This window comes from Phyllostomus discolor, chromosome 4 (assembly GCF_004126475.2).
Source record: "Phyllostomus discolor isolate MPI-MPIP mPhyDis1 chromosome 4, mPhyDis1.pri.v3, whole genome shotgun sequence".
Taxonomy (NCBI): Eukaryota; Metazoa; Chordata; class Mammalia; order Chiroptera; family Phyllostomidae; genus Phyllostomus; species Phyllostomus discolor.
The window spans coordinates 168,132,725-168,153,572 of NC_040906.2; the positions used below are offsets into that span (position 1 = coordinate 168,132,725).

A 20,848-nucleotide genomic window follows, 5' to 3' on the forward strand; every position below is an offset into this window, starting at 1 on the left:
TCCTTATCTGAGGACATGCTGATTGATTTTTTTTTTTTTTGAGAGAAGGGAAGGGAGGGAGAGAGGGAAGGATAGAAACATTGATGTGAGAGAAAGACAGCGACTGTTACCCCTCATACACACCCCTACCAGGACGGAAACCAACAACTCAGGCATGTGCCCTGACAGGGAATGGAACCTGTGATATTTCAGTTTATGGGACGATGCTCCAACCAACTAAGCCACACCCACCAAGGTGGTTTTGATTAATTATTAATTGCTAAATTACCAGTGCCAGCAATTGAACATATTTCACTTCACAATGCTTGTAGAGAAGATAAACATATGAAGTGAAGACTCAAATAAATTAATCATTTATAGTTCCTGAAGACCTCCCAGGAATTTTAACTGTAGTAACGTGGAAAACTACTAAATGATCTGACCTAAATACAACCCAAGAAATGTCTATTGTTTCCATTAATCAGAAAATCCACTTCCTAATCTGTCAAGAAACCTTTATATGCATTATAAGAAAACAGAAATGGTGGGGGGGTGGGGGGGTGGGGGGTGAGTTTCTACAATGAAGTAAATAATTTCTTTTCTATTAAACATTACCAGATTTAAACAATAAATCCTAAATATTTTCACTGTGTTTAATTTTTTTTAAAGATTTTATTTATTTATTTTTAGAGAGGGAAGGGAGATAGAGAGAGGGGGAGAGAGAGAGAGAGAGAAACATCAATGTGCGGTTGCTGGGGGTTGTGGCCTGCAACCCAGGAATGTACCCTGGCTGGGAATCGAACCTGGGACACTTTGGTTCCCAGCCCGCACTCAATCCACTGAGCTACGCCAGCCAGGGCTGAGTGTTTATTTTTTAAAAAAGATTCATCGTGACATGTATCTTACAATGCCTTTTGGGGCATGAGGGCCAGTTCACAGTATCTAACACATCTAATAGTAGCTTACTCACTAAATGAAAAAGACAACACTATGCTAGTAGGTTAACAGGGTCAAAATTAACTTGGTCATTTAAACTTAGCCAACATTTTCTGAACACTCATATATACAAGGTGCTGTGTAGTTTTAAGAACTTAATTAATTAAAAGTTTAATGAGTCTTTAATGCCTTTACAATGGTGTTATCACTCATTTCATATGTTCCAGTACCTTGGAAAAACTTAATTTAAATGATCACCAAATCTCTGAACCTTGAAATATCATGCAGTTTGCTTTTCATAGCATTTTTATATGATGAAGTAACAGACCCAAAACAATAGAACATCTTTCTTTTAAAAGAATAATTTTAAAGTATTCTTGGATTGTAAATATTTTTATTTTAGCATCCTAAAATAGTTGGCACTACTAAATAACATTCTTCATGAACAAAAGCATATTATTACATTTATTAAGAAAGCATATATTTTCTCTGTGGAAGGAAGTATAACAATTCTAATTGTGTTTTAAATCCATAGGGACCATTAAAGGAGTTACATAAATAACAATGAACTTCTATTCTGAGCTTAGGTTAGGCAGATTATAAAATTTAAAAAATAAGTTAATTATTTTACAGATATAAAACTTTTCTTGCATTCCACATCTAACACTTAACTTTTAAACTTTCTTTTAAAGGATGCTTGAGTGCAAAGAAATCATAAATATACCAATATATGTAATATTTTATGGTATTTTACTTGATAGTAAACCTTAGAATTGATAAGCAATCCCTCTGTATAAAAAAATAAACCAAGCCATAAAAATTGCACTTCATCTACTTATTAAAAGCATCCATCAGAGTCTGACTGGTGTGGCTCAGTTGGCTGGGTGTTGTCCCACAAGGCAAGGGGTTGCCGGTTCGATTCCTGTTCAGGGCACATGCCTGGGTTGCAGGTTCAGTCACCAATTAGGGCTCATAAGAAAGGCAATCAGTCAATGCTTTTCTCTCCCACTGATGTTTCTCTCCCTTTCTCCTTCCTTTCCCTTCCCTCTAAAAATAAATAAAATCTTTTTTAAAAAAAAGTATCCATCACTGAACCACCCGTGAGTACAATCACTTATCAAATTTTAATTTAAAAATCATGATAAGAATATCTAATGAATGATGTAGAAACAGTATGAACTATATGATCCCAGCTAATATTGATACTGAGGATTCAGGATCTACACTTTGAGAACCACTGCCTAAAACCATGGCAAAGAGTCTTTCTATAGAAAGATTAGTTTGAAGAAATAGAACATAATCAGAAGAATAGTTTGTCAGACATTATCTGGACATGCCTAAGATGGTCACAGGCTCTGACAGACTCACCTAAACGGGAAACAGGAGCGCAAGTGTGCCACTCCACAAGGGCTACCTATGCATCAAAAGAGCACTTGAAATCCTTTGGTGGAATGAAGCAGATAATCAATTGATAAATATTTAGAGCTATGGACATATTAAACACTTCAACTAACATTTACAATAGCACTCTGGAAATCTTCTTAGAGAAATAACTCTCCTTGTTACAGAAGTCTGTGATTCCATTAGAAAATAACTCTTGTTTTAAAGACTCAATTTTTTTCTCCTCCTATTAAACACATTTTAAATGGTGAATCTAAAAAGACAAAAAAGAAGATTCCCAGGTGCTAGGAACAAAGACAGAAATCAAATCAGAGCCAAAAGAAGCTGATGTATAAAGCCCATGAGGTTCTGAGACCTGGATATAGGCCCTAGGAGCTGAGGTTCTAAATTCAAACTTAAATATATTGTCTTCCAGGCAAGATGATGGTATAGGTAAATGCTGTACTTGCCTCCTCCCACAACCACAACAAAATTACAACTACAGAATAACCATCATGCAGAACTGCCTAAAATCGACTTCTGGCCAAGATAGAGGTATAGGTAGATACATTTTGCCTCCTCGCACAACCAAAAGAAGGACAACAACAAATTTAAAAACAAAAAACAACCAGAACTGCCAGAAAATGAAACTGTGAGGAAATCCAACAACCAAGGAGTTAAAGAAGGAACATTCATCCAGACCGGAAGGAGGGGCGGACACAGGCAGAAAGGACGTCCTGCAAGGTGGGTGGTTGGAGGACCTGGCAGGCAAGACAGCGACTGGTGGTCCCACATTCCCATGCAGATAAACCGGAACAACTAGGAAGTGAGACAGACTACACAGCCGAGGGTTCTAGCATGGAAAAAGAAAGCCTGAAAACCCAAAAATCTGTGGGGGTTGCAGCAGCAAGAAAAACTCCCAGCCTCATGGGAGAGTTCACTGGAGAGACCCACAGGATCCTAGATCATACACAAACCCACCCACCCAGGAACCAGCATCAGAAGCCCAATTTGCTCATGGGTAGAGGGGAAAGTGACTGAAAGTCGGCTGAGGGCTAAGCAAGTGACATTCTTCCCTCTTTGACCCCTTCCCCACATACAGCGCCACAACCCAGCAACGTGGGTTGCCCTGCCCTGGTGAACACCTAAGGCTCCGCCCCTTACTATATAACAGGCAGACAGAGACAAAAAATATGGCCCAAATGAAAGAATAGATCAAAGCTCCAGAAAAGAAATATAACTAAACAATGAAGAGATAGCCAACCTATCAGATGCAGGGTTCAAAACATTGGTAATCAAGATGCTCACAGAAATGGTTGAATATGGATGCAAAACAGAGGAAAAGGTGAAGGCTATGAAAAGTGAAATAAAGGAAAATAGACAGGAAACCAACAGTGAAGGGATGGAAACCGGGACTCAAATCAACGATCTGGAACAAAAGGAAGAAATAAACATTCAACTGGAACAGAATGAAGAAACAAGAATTCAAAAAAATAAGTAGAGGCTTAGGAACCTTTAGGACAACTTTAAATATTCCAACATCCAAATCATAGGGGTGCCAGAAGGAGAAGAGGAAGACCAAGAAATTGAAAACTTATTTGAACAAATAATGAAGGGGAACTTCCCCAATATGGCAGAGGAAATAGACTTCCAGGAACACGAGAGGTCCAGGAAGCCCAGAGTGCCAAAGAAATTGGACTCAAGGAGGAACACACCAAGGCACATTAAGGTACCCAAGATTAAAGATAAAGAGAGATTCTTAAAAGCAGCAAGAGAAAAGGAGACAGTTACCTACAAAGGAGTTCCCATAAGGCTATCAACTGATTTCTCAAAAGAAATCTTACAGTCAAGAAGGGGCTGGAAAGAAGTATTCCAAGTCATGAAAGGCAAGGACCTACATCCAAGATTACTCTATCAAGCAAAGCTATCATTTAGAATGGAAGGGCAGATAAAGTGCTCTCAGACAAGGTCAAGTTAAAGTAGTTCATCATCACCAAGCCCTTATTATAAGAAATGTTAAAGGGACTTATCTAAGAAAAAGAAGACAAAAAATATGAACAGTAAAATGACAAAAACTCAGAACTATCAACAACTGAACCTAAAAACAAAACAAAACAAAAAGGAATTAAGCAAACAACTTAGAACAGGAACAGACTCACAGAAATGGAGATCACATGGAAGGTTATCAGTGAGGAGTGGGGGGAGGGAGAATGGGGGAAAAGGTACAGGGAATAACAAGCATAAATGGTAGGTACAAAATAGAGAGGGGGAGGTTAAGAACAGTATGGGAATTGGAGAGGCCAAAGAACTTATATGTATAATCCATGGACATGAACTAAGGTTGGTGGCAGGGTGGGGAATGATGGTGGGAGAAGGGTACTGAGTGGAGGGGAATAAAGAGGAGGGAAAAAATGGGACAACTGTAATAGCATAATTAAATATATTTTAAAAATAGAAGATAATGTCTTAGGTGTGTAAATTTGAGGTAGTAAAGAGGCTCCTCCACAGTGCCCAGAGCCTAAGAAGAGTTAAGTGAGAAGTTGGTAAAAAGAGGACTTAAAACACTCTATCCACTGGTCTGGTAAAGCAGCAAGGAAGTTTGCTGTATGGCCTGGGCCTCTGTGCTGTGAAGCATGCAGGACACACCAAAGGCAAAGAGAAAACCTTAAAATCAAATGGCGAAAACAGACGATCTACAAAAGGAGACACCACTGATAGCAGGCATCACATCAGCAGTAACCAAGGCCAGAGGACCATGGAGAAATCTTCAAAGTGCTGAAAAAATACTAACTTCTAGTTCTATATCTAGCTAAATTATATTTCAAAAGTGAGGGCAAAACAGACATTTTTTTGGTCGAAGACTAAAAGAAAAGTGTTTAGTGTTACTGAAAGAAACACTAAAAATATACCTCAGTAAGGAGTATGTGCAAAAGACAATCATGTAAGTAAATCTATGTATGCCCTGACTGTAAAGAGACTAAAAATACACAAAGTTGGGGGCTAGGGACGTGGTGGAGAGGTTAAATGAAAACAAGGCAGAACTAAAATAAGAGAAATAAACAGAGGGAGAACTGAGCTCAAGAGTTCTGAAGTCCTTGCATGGAGGAAGCTGGATTAATTTGAGAATTTAAGTCAAATATGTGTGTAAAACTGCAAGAGAAATTACTAATTTAGAAAGAATATAAGTTACTTCTAAACCAGGAGTTTAGGGGGAAAAGGGAAATAATGAAAACTCAATCAACACTGCAGAAGTCAGGAAAAAGGGGGGTATCAAAAGCATGAGACAGTACATTTGAAAATAACAAATAACTCTAAATATATGAACAGGCACATTAATGTAAATAGATTAAATGCTCCTAACTTAAAAAGGATACTTAAATTAGAAAGAATATTAAATTTAAAAGAATATGACAATTTCACAGAAATCAACTTTGTGTTACTAATTCTCTTGAATAAAAGAGCTAAAATAATAAGCAGAATGGTTTTTTATAACATGCCAGTGGCTTTGACAAATGTCAAAAAGACAAGTGTTCTCAAAACCCTGATTCGCCAAGTTATGTAGCAGCAAGTGCAATTCGAATTCCGCATTGCATTCAAACTTGTTCTTTGGAGAATCAATGGACTTCTCTGCAACATTCTACTCCCATTTCTCAAGAGAAGCTCTGGACAAGGCAGTGATTCAAGGGATAAAGAGTGACTTTTAAGACACTGGACAAAACTTCTTTCATGATCTTTGGCACAGTCTTTGATACTAATGTAAAAGCAAAGATTCATAGAGACCTATGGAGCTGCTTCTTTCACCAAAGCAGCAAAAACAGATGTGTTACCAGGTACTCCATCGGTTTTAATAGCAAGTCACTTTTCACTGTTTATCTCTCAATGGTCTTTCCAGTTTCCAGAATGGGTTCACAAGGCAAGAGTCCTCCACGGCATCAGCACGCTCTCAAGGACAAGAGAGAAACTAGCTTCACTAAGAAACATCAGATGTCATTGGGTTACATGTGGAAAGAAAACGGTATAACTTCCAATTCCTTTAAAACCTTGATTTGGGACTACAAGGCAAAAATGCCAATAATTCTGGAAGAATATCATCTGAAAGAGGAGTTCGCTGTTCTGCCTCCAATCACAAAACATTCAGAGTTCAGAGAGCTTCATCTAAATCGCTCCAATCACAATGTTACTTTTGCTTGTAAGATTTTGTAAGATAAGGCTTTTGTTTGGGGGCAAACTCAAATAGGGAAAAGGTTCCAGACTTTTCAAATTAAGCCACCTTCTTGTCAAAACAGTTCACACTGTCCAATATGTTCTCTGGCTGGCCGACCGAGGGGCTTCTTCAGCTTTGTTGGCTTCGGGCTTCCATTAGTAAGAATCTTGCCAGATAAGAAAAAGCATGACTTTCTACACCTATACACTCAATCTTTAGAATAAGATCAAAGGACACATAAGTTCTGTCCTACTTACTTGTATCTTTTTTATTGTATTTTTTAAAATATTTTACCATCTCTTCTTAGCCTTTGTGGTAATAAGATCAAGTACAAAAATATTTTTTCATTTAAACTACATTGTATAAATACAGAGGGCATGGTAAATTCTTCTTGTGCTTATCAATGGGAAACCATTTACTCTATCTCTACATGTAGCAACAATCAAAGTTGTATATAATCTAACTAGATGTACTAATGATCCATGACACCCTATACTTGTTTAAAGTAAAAGAAACTAAAAAATACCTGAACAATTCTGACTTTGAGGGGGAAGAAAAGATTTCAAAAGCCAATCTTCAAACTAACAGAAAAATATATTTTTAAAAAACTTTTTAAAAAAATGTTTTCCACTTTCGGTCCACACTCCAAAGTCCTAAACTCCATTCACGGATACAGGTAAAGAGTTCCTGACCTTTTATCTCTAAAGTCATTATAAAATATGGATTTGAAATAAAAAAAACCTGTCAAGTACTGGACTTGACTATTGTGATAGAATGTCTCTGTCAAAGATGGCAGATGGCCCCAGTAGTATCTCTGGTATACATCCTCTTCTGGAACATGCCACCCTCCCAACAAAAGGAGGTAAAATCTGTCTGGGTGTATATGACTCATTTGTACCCCAACAGAATGCAGAAGTGACAATGCATAGCTTTGTCCAAAAAACAAAACAATGCAGCTTTTTCCTTGTTCACTTTAACATGTAAACTTGGTCTATGCTGATACCACCATGCTGTACAGAATCAAGGCCACATGTATACAACTCTGGTCAACAGTCCCGGTCTCTCTGAGTTCTCAGCCCAGTTGCCAAACACAGTGGTGAGTAAGCCTTCAAATTATCAAATGATTATTGAAGTTACTCCAGCCCCCAGCAATTGATCCCAACCTTCAAGTTCTCCTGGCTGAAACCCTAGTCAGTATAGAGCTGAGAAAACCATCCTCATTTGTACCCTTTTGGAGTTCCCAAGTCACAGAATCCATGCACAGTAAAAAGGGTGTTTTATGCCACTGCTCTGGAATAGGCAGTAAGCAACAATACAATTGGAACACTATCTCAGGAGGAAAAAGTTAATCCCATTTCTAAAATTGCATGTTTTGGGGCCCAAACAAAGCTAGTCTCCCCATCTATTGTATAAAAGGTTAACAAAATTAAATGCAATAAAATTATATACAGGTTTTCTCTTGTCTATCTACAAAAATGGGAGGGAAATTATTAGGAGATACTTTTAGGAGTTAACTGAGTATTACATTAGCAAAGGCAAATTAACACCAGCTGTTTTGTAATCAGGTCGTTCTCCCAATAAGAAGAAAGGACTTCGGCATGAGGTAAAACTACTAAAGGACCATCCCTATTCGTAACCCTGGAAAGCCCTTGGAATCAAAGTTCAGGTGTTCTGTCAACTCAGGCCTGGAGAAAATGAGGTAAGGAGAATTGATTAAGTAATAACTTATAAAACATAAGGCCTGAAATGTTATACAGACCTAAGTAGTTTTACTTTTCTTAAATCTTTTATCTTAATTGGGTAATTTAAAAAAATATTTTACCTGGCTGGCGTAGCTCAGTGGATTGAGCGCGGGCTGCAAACCGAAGTGTTGCAGGTTCGATTTCTAGCCAGGGTACATTCCTGGGTTGCAGGCCATAACCCCCAGCAACCAACCACACATTGATGTTTCTCTCTCCCTCTCTCCCTCTCTCCCTCTCTCTCTATCTCGCTCCCTTCTCTCTCTAAAAATAAATAAATAAAAACTTAAAAAAAGTTTAAAAAAATATTTTAAAGTAATGGCTTAAGTTTATTTTATCTGTGTTAATAAAGTGAATATTTTGTTTATAGCAAATACACCATAATTGAGTGAGACAGAAAGTGTACTAACAAATGAGAACTAGGCTCTTCAGACCCCTGAGTCAGACAAAGACTTAGGACCAAAAAAGTCCACTGATTGTGGTCCTTTTACAGACCACAGAATATTTACTTCTAGGTTCTGAAGAGTGGCATGGAGTATTTGGAGATGTTAATAATAATAATACTTTATATTTGTATAATTCAAGAAAGTCTAGAAGGACCTCTCATATAAATTAAATCAGATGCCATTTCCCCCGCTAAAACATCAAGCTGGAAAGAATAACCATTAAGTAGGGACATCTGAACAATATTAATAATCATACTGTAGGTTAGCATTATAATACTGAGAAATTTTCAACAAGTAGGAAAGGCAGAACCATATAAAACAGAATTGTTATTTACAGTTTCTCATGAGGGACATCAAAACATATTATAAAAGACAACTTAGGTACAAAAGATTCTTGGTTGAGCTGTAATAAACACTAAATTATTCTGTAATTAGTAACCCCAGACCCTTGCCACCCCCTCCTCTCCTTGAACCACCTTTTCCCCCCTTACTGTTAGAATACTTTACTCTCCCTCCCACACGACTCATCCTTTAAAACCCATCTTAACTACTTTCTTATCTAGAAAATTGAGAACACCATGTTCAAAGTGGCCTCACTCCATTTACGGTACAATTCTTTCAGAATGTATTAATTCGTAACTTCATAGTACTAATTATACTAAAAAATGTGTCTTATCTCCCAGACCAGCACATCAGCTCTGAGGGACAGGAAGGTATCATATGTCACTGTTGTACAATCATCATCATCCAGACCAGCACTGTCTCCGCCCCTTCCCTCTTCTTACTTATCTAAAAGGCATCTCAAATGCAACATGTCAAAAAAAAAAAGATTTCTCCTTCAAATTCCTGCACAGCATTCATTACTTCCTTGGGGAAATCCTCTTGATACATTCTCTTGTTATTCTGCCACATGCTTTCCTTAGTTCTTATCACATTTTGCAAATATCTGTTTGTGTGAATATTTCCTTATTAACTATTTTCCCCAACAGATTTCCAGTGCCTAGGACACAGAATAGCCAATATACTTACTGAATGAATAATAGTAGAATCTAATATTTAATGAACCTGTATATACCAGACACATTATGTTAAATCTTTCCATATTGTAGCTTACTTGATCTTCCAAATCTCATATTAGGTAAATAATAGTATTATTATCATCCCTGTTTTTACAGACAAAGAAAGAGAGATTAATAAATTATCCAAAGTCATAAAACCATTAAGTATAACATATATATATATATGGTATTGAAATAACCAGTTAGACATTTTCATGGGAGAGGCTGCAAAGGGCCCAGTGCTGTCAATATTCATCTTTTCTAAAAATTGACATAGAATTCACATACCACAAAATTCATCCTTTTGAATTGTGTACAATTCATTGATTTTAAGTATATTCACATGGTTGTGCAGTCATCACTACTCTGATTCCAGAACATTTTTCATCACCCCAGGAAGAAACACTATACGCAGTAGTAATTCTCCTTTCTCCCTGTCCTGCAGTCCTTGGCAACCACTCATCTGCTTTTTGTCTATGTGGATTTGCCTGTATTCTTTGTGTATTAGCCTGTCTCCAACATCATCACAGCTGGTCATTCTATAATCCAGAGGTTCTCAAACTTAACGGGCTTACACATCACCTGGGGCTCTTGTTAAAATACAGATTCTTAACGAGTTGGTATGGGGTGGTGCCTGATATCCTGAATATCTAACAAGGTCTCAAGTAATGCCAGTGCCACTGGTATGAAGATGTCGCTTTGAGTAGTAAGGCTCAAAGATGTCTCAGAATCAGAAGAAATTTAACTATAAATTAACTGTAAATTAACTGTTAAATAATAGTTGGCACTAATCTAGGTAAAATTATTCCAATCTATTGGGTTTACTCGGTAGTGTTTCTTTGTTAATTACCTATGAAAGCAATTTCTCCCTTACATCCAGATTATATGTATGAAAGCTTATTATGGGTTTATTTGTACCCTTAATTAGGTTAATGAAATCAAATAGTTAAGAGAGCTGAGTCAGAACTTGTTTTATAAATACGACTTTGTTCAAACATCTGATACTCTACTTTTTAAAGAAGCTGTCCCACAAACTTCATATTAGTTGATCTTTGGCAAACTCAAATCAGTTCTCTATCCACCCATTTTCGGATAGACATTGGCTTCCTCCCACTGTCTTTGGCTGATTAGGCTTTCCAGGAAGTAAAACACAATTGTTAATTCCTTTGGTAAGTCAGTCAGGTTAAACTGAACACAGAAAAACACTGAGAATTCATTGTTAAGATTCTTTCCTAACCCACAGTTGATTTGAGGGTAGTAAGTCCCATTAAGAGACTCTGGCTTTGGATGTTGACTCCTCAAGAAGTCAGAGATAGGGACATAGTTACCTTTATAGCAAGGCTTCTGTTATGCTAGGACGGAGCCCTGCTCACACCAGTGGAGGCCTGTTTCCCTAGCTACTTAGTCCCAGGAGAGCCTCCTTTCTCTTTCTCGGACCCTCTGTGGAACTCAATGGATTAATATTTCCAAATGAAGAGAAACTCTGTTTAAATAGTTTTTTTGCCCTTACTCAAAAGTATCTTAATATCTATCTGTTTAGTATGAGTAAACATTTCAAGTAATCAAGAAACGTTTATTTAATTCTATAGGCCATGGGTTGAGGGAAGCAAATTCAACAAATGATAAAAAGGATAAGTTTTTGTGTCTGACAGATTTAGGTTCCCAGACTATATATATATATAGAGAGAGAGATAGACAGATAGATAGATAGATAGAATATATATATTTGGCTGGTTTCAACACTAATTGTTGGCTAAAATTAAATGCAGAGTTACACTGAAAGTCATTCTTTTTAATAAAACCATCTGACTTTCTCTTTCCTATTTGTAAGAGCTATTCAGTGTTTAGTAGTTGTACTCTGTATATGCTATGAAAGGTAAATCATCTATTTCTTCATAAAGAGAAAAGAGAATGAACAGCTTGAGCCAAAAGGAATATATTATAATCTAGACTGTAATAATTCCTTGAAATTTTACATTATTAGTATATTTCTAATTATATTAATATTACATTATCTTCTGTATCTTTCCCAAACTAAGCAATCAAATCTGTAAAATTTAGGTCACCATCTTCACCTAACCCCCAACCCCTGTGCTTCTGTGCCCTTTTGCTCAGTGAATTGTGCCACCATTCACCTAGCTGATCAAGAGAGAAACAGTGTGGTCTACCAAGTCTTCCTTCTCTTTCTCCATCACTAAATGTCTGCTTCCTCCAACCCCTCTGATACACTCTAATACGAACCACTACCATCTTACATTTTTACTTCATTAAAGCTTCTTAACAGGTCTCCGTACGTTCACTCTTGCCCCTCTCCAATCCACTCAGATGACAAAATTGGTTTTAAAATTCAAACTTAAATTCTCTCTTAAAAACCTTCAATGGCTTCTTGATGTTCTTAGGATAATCTTTAGTAATTTACAAATTCATTCAGGATGGCCACAGACTAACACTTTAGTGTTTCTACCCACAATTCTTCCTTTTCAACCGAAGCATATTAGACTTTTCATCCCTTTAATGCTCCAAGATCTCTAGTCTTTATTTTGTATTTTTTTATACTACTCATGCTTTATTGAGGCAAATTGCACAAGTCTTGAGTGATCAGCTTGAAATTTGACAAAACATATACACCTACATAACCTACATATACACAAACATAACCATCAACCACATCAAGACACAGAACATTTCCACCACACATTAAAGTTCCTATGTGTCCCTTTCCACTCAACCCTTCCCTCCACTCCAGAAAACCACTATTTTGATTTCTATCACAATAGATATTTACACAGTTCTTGAACTTCATATAAATGAGATCATACCCATATGTATTCTTTTGAGACTGGCTTCTTCTACTCAACATTTCTAAGATACATGCATGTTACTGTGTGCATCAGCTTTCTTTCTTTAAGAGTTGAGTGGTAACCTTTTGTACAGATATACTATAATTGTTTATCCATTCTCCTACTGGATTGTTTCCTGTTCAGGGCTATTATAAATAAAATTGCTATGAATATTCTTAACAAGTTTTCTGTGGTCATATGCATTAATTTTTCTTGGATATTATATACCTAGAAATTGAATTGTAGGGTCATACTATAGGTACATGTATAAATTCATGAGAAACTATCAAATTATTTTTATCAAATGGCTGTCCATTTTATGCTTCCATATCCTCACCAAACCCTCCATAAAAAAGCAATGGCATAATCAGTCTTAATTTTAGACATCCTAGTGGATGTGCAGCATTTTTTAACCTAGTTTAATTTTTTATCAAAATAATCTATTTACATTATTAAAAAACAAAATAACATAGCAGGGATTATAATCAAACAACCCTCTGATCATTCCATCCCCTTCCCTATATAAAACTACTTTTAATTTTCTCTGCTTTTGGTTCTTTGGTTTGATTCTTTCCTATCTCTAAGTGTTTATATCACTGTTCTTGATTTACCAACTCCTTTCTCCTTCACCCAACTTTAAACATTATTGATTTTCTGTTATTAGATGAAACTATGGCTCATTTACTCACTCCCCCATCTCCATCATCTCTCGCCATCTTCTTTACACGGATGATCATTTTTGGTTCATCTGTTGTTACTTTTAAAATTATTCTTTTTCCTTCATTTTTATTGAATTTATTGAGGTTACATCGGTTAATAAAATTATATACATTTCAGGTGTACAATTCTATATTATATCATCTATATATTATATTGAGTGTCCATCATCCCAAGTCAAGTCTCCTTCCATCACCATTTATACTTCCTATACGCTCTTCTACCTCCCCCAACCCCGCTTTCCCTCTAGTAATCACAATACTGTTGTCTGTGTTTATAAGGTTTTGGGGTGGGTTTTTTTTTTCTTTTCTTTTTTTTTTTTTGCTTAATCCCGTCACCCTTTTCACCCAGCCCTGCAAAACCCTTAAAATTATTCATAACACCAAATTTTTGTCTCAACTCTGGACAGTACCTCTACTATTCATATATTAGTGAGGATAATCCTAGCTGCTGTAATAAATAAACCCCAAAATTTCAGTTGCTTAACACAACATAAATCTACATCTTACTCTTGTTAACTAATTAACTTGGTAGGCTTGAAGGGAGTTAAAATAGTACATTCCTGCATAGTTGCCCATAAAACTTCTGGGCCTTGCTTTGGCTGCATGGCTCATTTGTTTGGAGCATTGTTCCATACACTGAATGGCTGCAGGTTTGATCCCCAGTCAGGGCATATACCTAGGTTGTGGGTTCAATCCCTGGTAGAGGTGCATACTGGAGGCAACCAATCAATGTTTCTCTCTTCTCTTTCTCTCTCTTTCTCTCTCAAAAATCAATGAAAACACGTCCTCATTTAAAGATGATAAAAAAAAAGAAAAAAAAAAAAAACCTCTGGGACTTCCTACATGTTGTTTCCTCAGGCTAAATGCCTTTCCAACTCCCTTGTCCTTCACCCAGCCACCTCATGTGGTCTTTCAGACTTATACTACCACAAAACACCCAAGCAACCCTCTCAGGCTCCCAAGGATGGGCTAGACTCTCCCGCAGCACTCTAGCGCTCATTACGTAGTTTTGAAATTGGTGTTTTCTGACCTGACTCCTCTAAAACTATCAATTTCTTGAGGGGAAGTGAAAAATTTTGCTCACTAATATATCCTCAGTAGTTAGCACAATGTCTTGGATAATAATAATCAAATATTTCGTGAAAAATCAACTTATTTGAATAATTACTCATACAAATATTATTTCTACTATTTATTCATTAAATAATACATGATTATGGGAAAGGGAATCAGAATGAATCCAAAACTTTAAATAAAAACACATACTGTACAAAGTTTAATTTTTCTTTCCAATAATTTGTCTAAGCAGAAAGTTTAAAACCTTCTAGTACTACTGAGAAAACTTTATCAAAACAAACGCCACAGCCATTAGTTGTTGTTAATATTGTTAAAATAACAAATTCAAATAAACTGTTACATTTATTCAATAATTTATTAAGGGCCCACTTTGTTCTAAGCACTGCACTAGATAGATTTCAAAGGTTTAAGAGTGAATATATCAGACTCAATTGCTGAAATTTTATGGAAGCGGAGTGCCTCTATACTAAAAACACTTTTAAAATGCTAACACATGAACAACAACAAAGAAAACCCACAACAATGGGAATCTCAACTCCATAAAGCCACTGGATTGTTCATTTTTGTACTAGAGGAAAACAAGAGTATTGCAAATTATTAATAATTTAAAAGTAACTGTTTATGTAATAAAAATTTCTTTATGCTTCTAAGAAAAGTCTTAGAATGAATCTACATACTATGCGTAACTGAACAGATAGGAAGACAGTCCCTTATAAGAAGAAGAAAAACAGATAAAACAAGTAATAGTCTTTGTAGCATCACAAACAGCTACAGTCATGGAACAGACCTACTTTGGGCAAACGGTAAAAAGAAAAAAAAAGACAGAAAATATATGACAGAAAGAAATAAGAACAAAATCAACAAATAGAATAAGCACAAAAACAAAGTGACATGAATAATCATATGACAAGATAAAAATTCTACTTGGCATACTAATGTTTTCACAAATGTCATGAATTCAAGGTAAGAATCTGGGGAACAATTAGAATTTTTCAGAATCTCCTACTGAGTTGTGAAGCCCACAAATTAATCAATTCACATACACCACAGTGTATATCTGTGTATGTAACAGTACAAATTTAACACAACACAAAAACCATGGTAATGCAAGGCTACCCAAAACCACCCACTGAGCATCAACTCAGTTATACACTGCACAATCAAGTATACATCTATGATTGATCAGCACTTAAGATATTAATAAAATATTTATAAAAATAATTTAAATAAAAATGCCCAATTCTTATATATGTAAATGTTATTTCACCATAAATTATTTTCTATTTTTTAAAATTCATGTATATAGGTCATATCATCTATCAATTTCAGTTCCGGATAGTAAAAAAGTAAAGTTATTAGGTAACAAGGTATATGTATGTTAACTTCACTAGATATACTGTTTTCCTCAGTGTTGTAATACAATAATTTATAATTCCACTAGTGTTATATGAGAGCTTCAGTATTCTACATCATTACAAATATTTGATACTGTTACCAATCTGGGGGGCAAAAATGTATATTTTATTGTGGTTTTATTTTATTTTCCTCTGACCATTAATATAATTGAGTATCTTTTTTATTTACTGGCCATTAATGTTCCACTTATTTATAAAGTTCCTATTTAACTCTTCAGCATATTTTTTCTGTTGGATTAAAAAATACCTAACTTTCTTTCTGAATGAGGAAGAACAGATTAAAATAAACACCATGCCAGCAATATTCAAAGATCAAAACCACAAATAAAGATAGGTTTGCTTATTAATCAGATTATTTTTTAATGTAAGGCACATGTTATAGCACATTTATCAAAAGACAGATAATCTAAAAGTTTTTTTAAAAGGTGAAAAAACAGCTTGTACCCAAACTTCAGTTACTTACTACTCTGCAAATAAGATTTTCAAATATGTTTTTCCTTTATATTATTTTATTTTACTGTCAAGAATATTCAACATTATCTTGGGCAAGTTTAATAATTTATAATAATTTTGTTTCAAATGTCAATTTTCAACTATTTGATTGCTATATTAGCTAATCACATTTTCAAAGTCTACAAACCACAGAATTTCCATTCCTCTAAGGAAAAAAGCCCATTTGAACTTTGAAAATTACTGAGCTATTAAGTATGCTAAGAAGCTTATAAAAAATCATTTACCAGTGTATATCATTCCCATTGCTTGTAAATCAATATTTCTTTTATTAGTTTATATTATTCCTATTATATGCTATTATAGTAAAACAATGTTTTTGAACAATAGTTTTCACTCTTTCAAAACGCAGTCTTTTAAACTCTAGTTTGTGTCTATTAAAGTTTTACTTCATGTTAATATTGCACTTTTCTGATTGGCTTTTTGCTATATAAGTCAAAATCTATATTAAAAATATGAACAGCTTATGTCACTGATATAAAAATAGATATAAAGCCAAAGCAACAGTGTAATAAATAATATGTGAGACTATATCATTATGGTAATCCCCTGGTACTTGAAGTAACTAAACTTCTTTACCTAATTATGCTAAATTCTTTGCTTTAATGTGCTGTCATATCAAAACCCTAATTATGTGCTTTCCCTGTTTCTGATACCCATCACTTTAGATTACTCTATCCACTAGCTCTTTCCACAGACTCAAGACAGCTATTGACTAGCCAAATGTTTCCATTCCTCATTTACCTGGTTCCTCCTGAAACCCCCCAGCTGCCTCCCAGGTCCCCATCCTGCCTTAGCTCCTCATTATCCCCTCCCTCCTCTTTTGTCCAAGATAAAGTCCTAGCCCCAAACCTCACTGCTTGAACAATACAATCTCCATTCCTGCCTCTGGTTGCCATAAAACCCCGTAACATCTGACGTTAAGGCCAATCTCCCCTAATCCATACTCTAGTTTCTAATGCCTCAGACCTCTCACCAATAACCTGGACCTGAATGAAGAGGCTATTCCCATTTAGGAAACTATGAAAAAGCAAGGTGTATGCTGGCATATATGATTTTAACTCTGAGTGTGTTTCTACATAGAAACAATATTATAAGGAGTCTTCAAGTTCTACAGTACTAGAGTACCATAACTCAGTTACCTATGGGCCAAATAGGTTTTGATAGAATAGACTGGTAACCTGGCCATCATTTATGTCAACATTTCCAATAACTGACTTAAGTGACTTCCACTTTCCTGTGAATACTGCTCTGTATTCTTTCAGCAAGCAGCAATGTGTTACAAAGAATAGTGATCAGTATCTGTTAACTGACTGATATATTGAGGGGAGGTGCTGTTACAACTGCATCTGCTGCTATAGTATATTTTAAATACAATTTAGCATTCAAAAACCACAACAAATTGAATTGTTTAAAAGAGCACTTACTGGCCCCATGTTTATAATTACTGATCTAAGCTAAGACCACTCACAGCTTCTTTCCATCACACTAACGAATTCGACTTGAGAGAAAGGAAGAAAGTTAAACTTCACTGAGACCTGATTATTAACCAAAAAGCTTATACCCTTTATCTTTACTGCAGTTATTAGCCAAAAAGCTTACACATTTTAACTTATCTTTACTACAATTCTGTGAAATTAGGACATGAAGAAATTTAGACATGAAGAAACTACGGTTCACAAAAATCAGATATATTGATAGTTGGTTTTTAAGATGCATAATTTTATTAGGTGAAAAAAGAGAACATATAGACGGTAAAAGATGTTTAATTCCAAATCCAAATAAATCAGAATAGGAAGTCTGAAGAATGAACAGACATAAGAGTGGTAATCAGCCATATTTAGATGTAGTATGTTCGACCGAAGCACAGGCAAGGGCCAGGCTCTCCGGTCTCATGGGCAACTCCTCCTTCCTAAAACTTGTAAGATTCTTGAGTCTATACGGAAAGGGGTATTTTGTAAAAACATTTTACAAGATTTAGTTGATATTCTGGTTACAGAGTGGAGATGAGAATGACCTGGAACATTAGCAAGTTAAGAGGCTCAGGGTTCTGAGCATCTTGGCAGCTGTGGACTGGCTCCGTGGCCTGCTTAGCCTCACTCCCCTTTAGGACAGCTTAGTTTCTATAGTTACCTAGAAAATGGGTCCTGGTACTGATAGCAACTTACCCAAGATCTACAGGAACACTGGTCAAGTCTAGATACAACCCCAAGTCTATCTGATCCCACAGTCCATATTTCCTCCCACTTTACAATTTGAAACCAAAGGCATGTTTTTTTTAAATAAATACTTTTTCTCTACTTACATTTCTTATTTTGAATCTGGAAGTACCAAGTTTGTGTTGACTGTTATAATTTGATATCTTCTATAATAATACACTAAAAATTAAATGCATAGATTCTTAAAAATGATCTACTTTGACAACAATGAAAATAATTTCAAATAAAAATTTTATTTTCTTTGATTAGAGTTTAAATAGGGAAAATTATTATCATTATGAGAATAAAAACAACCATGTACTGTGCTAGTTTTGGGGCTCTGAGGTAAGCCTTTGTATACCATTATCAGATTTACTTTTAGTCCTTTATCCTTCATTATATCACTAGGATAATTTTGCTTCAATAATATTTATTCAATGGAAAAATAAACACTAAAAATAAGGAATTAATAGCCAATTAAATCTAATCTAATTAGAGCAGGAATATGAAGGTGGTCATTTCTGTATTTTTAAGAGAACTGAAATAAGTCCCCTGACTTTCTTTGCAGGGAGGGATACTGCCAAGCTGAAAGCCAATTCATTAATTTACCCACCAATTCTTCACAGAGAGAAAGGGGTTACACTATAGCAACCACAGATGATAAAGGCACTACTTCCAATCCACGAGTCTATTTCCTTGGAGTTGGGGAAGAGTGTGGAGAAACTGGGAAGTTGTCAGTTACATCTATGGCTTGTGTTACCACACCCATTTATCTTCCCTAACCATAAGAGATACACATATAAACACATAAAAAACTGGTTCATAAAAGCAGTATTATCTCTTCCTAAACTGTTCCTTTTTACTGTTGTCACCTTTGTACAAAACCCAGAAACCCACATGGCCCACTTCTTTTCTACCACTGTCAATACGTATTTAAATCTGCTTCTGAAAATATAAAGACTCACCACTTAGTTTTCCCAGGAAACATAAAGTAGCTTGAAATATAATACAAAAGGCACATGCATGTGTCTACACACATGCACACACACACAAATAATAACTTTTAAGAGACTCATGACCTAACATATACAGAAGGCAGACAGCTACACCACAGGACTCAATAATCTATCTGCTGGATGATTCCTTTTACCTGGCCCCCTGTACTATTTGAACTCTTAAAAACAAAAAGTGTGATAGAATGGTTCCTCCTTGTGCACAGACCCTCTGCCCATCTCCCAGATTCGTCCAAAAATAATCCTAAATCCCATCCCCAATTAATACATTTCATTTTTCATTATAACAGTCAGCAAGAATATACTTATTTTTCCAAGAAAGCTAAATATATTATATACATGAGAAAAATACAGTAATAACTATCACTAGCAATGCAAGAAAAAAAACATATTTGTAAAAAGGAAAAAAATCGCCCTGGCTGGTGTGGCTCATTGGATTGAATGCTGACATGAGAACTAAAGGGTCGCTGGTTCGATTCCTACTCAGGGCACATGCCTGGGTTGCGGCCAGGTCCCCAATAGAGGGTGTGCAAGAGGCAACCACACATTGATGTTTCTTTCCCTCTCTTTCTCCCTCCCTTTCCTTCTCTCTAAAAAATAATTAATAAAATCTTTTTTAAAAAATCTGTGGTGAGTCTTCAATCATAAAAGTAAACTTCTGTTTGTTTCTAAGAACACAGGATCACACCAAAGAACACATTTTGCTCAAAGGCAATTTCATACATAATTTATTTAGTCTTAGTCTCCTAAAATCAAGCCAAACTTTTAAGAAAATAATTTTTACAGAAGATCAATTAAAATTCTGTTGAGAGAAACAAAATGTTCTTTTACCTTCAGTGTTTTTCACAGATATCTTAATACTATATTTTTATTTTCTCTATTTTACAGAAAGGATAAAATACCTGCAAATTAGACACCTATGTCCACAAATCTATACTTTTATAAAATTAGACACATATTTAAGGAAAAGTTTGTATTCGGTGCAACATAAAAATGATCTTGCTTTCTATCCTAATACTATGATGGTCTTATTTTTCTTCCAACTAGTAAAATCCAGCACTAAAACATGTATTTCAGAAAAACTATTTCATATCATCCCTTTTCCTATAAAGATATATATCAGTTCTAAACTTACAGAAAAAATACATTAAATTATTAATTACATTTGATCGCAATTTAAATTAAGTCATTGCTTAGCTCAATATTCTTAAGATTATAAGTCCTAAAAATCATCAAAAGATGTTCAAAGATGATTTTCAAGTAATCAACAAGTTTATGCAGCTTTTCTCATCTAAAAGGAAACATCATTAACAACTCTGAAATAACCATGCAGT

The 20,848-nt window shown here is 35.4% G+C and overlaps 1 protein-coding gene across 5 annotated transcripts in view; it reads right to left on the bottom strand.

The window, feature by feature from the left end:
* The window catches only part of CDK19 (cyclin dependent kinase 19), a 143,063-nt gene that overhangs the window by 65,527 nt on the left and 56,688 nt on the right, over positions 1-20,848 (bottom strand). The gene's annotated exons all lie outside the window — the stretch shown is intronic.